This window comes from Pristiophorus japonicus, unplaced genomic scaffold (assembly GCF_044704955.1).
Source record: "Pristiophorus japonicus isolate sPriJap1 unplaced genomic scaffold, sPriJap1.hap1 HAP1_SCAFFOLD_1224, whole genome shotgun sequence".
Taxonomy (NCBI): domain Eukaryota; kingdom Metazoa; phylum Chordata; class Chondrichthyes; family Pristiophoridae; genus Pristiophorus; species Pristiophorus japonicus.
This window is the reverse complement of record NW_027250888.1, coordinates 44174-45000: the sequence shown is the minus strand read 5'-3', so window position 1 is coordinate 45000 and position 827 is coordinate 44174.

Here is an 827-nt window from a genome sequence, read left to right as displayed (position 1 = left end):
CAAACGAAGGCGGGGACGTTAGTGTGGCAGAAGGGCATGTCTTTAAGCCGTCGGGCGAATGTCCCTGCCAGTTGGAATCTTTTCGGGAAAAAGGGTGAAAAAATCGGAAAGGCCTAGCCGTCCGCCGTGGGGTGCGTTCGCTCGGGCTCGGCCAGCCGCGTCGATGGGTGCCGGAACGGTGCGGCTGCGCTCCGGGAGTGCGGAGATACGGCCTGTCAAGTTTCGTCCCGGAAGTCTGGATGGAGCTAAATCCGAAGCCGTTTGCGGGAAATTAGTTCCAGGGCTCGGCGACCGAAGTCAAATCCGTCCCGCCAACTTGACACTTGTCATTTCTGTCCTTGGGGGTTGGCGGGGTACCTGCACAGAGGTAGGAGGTGGCTGATCGAGAATTGGTGAGTTTTCCAAAGTCACGTCTCGAGCCTCCAGGTCTGCAGAGACCGACCAGGGCTGCCGCCCAACCGACTATTCACCCTTTTTGGCGGGAATTTTTTCCATTTTTGTCCATTTTTCGGGTTTTTGGTCGGGCTTCAAAAACGGCAGCCCGAGGCCTGGCAGAGGCCGGGGCATGTCCCCGGTCGCGCCAGGCGGCTCGCGCGACCCGATTAGGCCCCGAAAGGAGTCGGGAAATCGGCAGACCTGCCCGAGTTCAGCCCGGGGGAGGCGGGGGGCAGGTCGGTTCGGCTCAAATCATTAACCAAAGCCGAGACTTGGTCTCGCTGGCGCAACCGAAGTGCCAGGCTGGATAACTCATTAACCAGAAGGCGGCTGGAGGCAGGCAGGGCTGATGGCTGAGGCCGGGTGGAGGCCACCCGCGGCCGGGAAAGTCA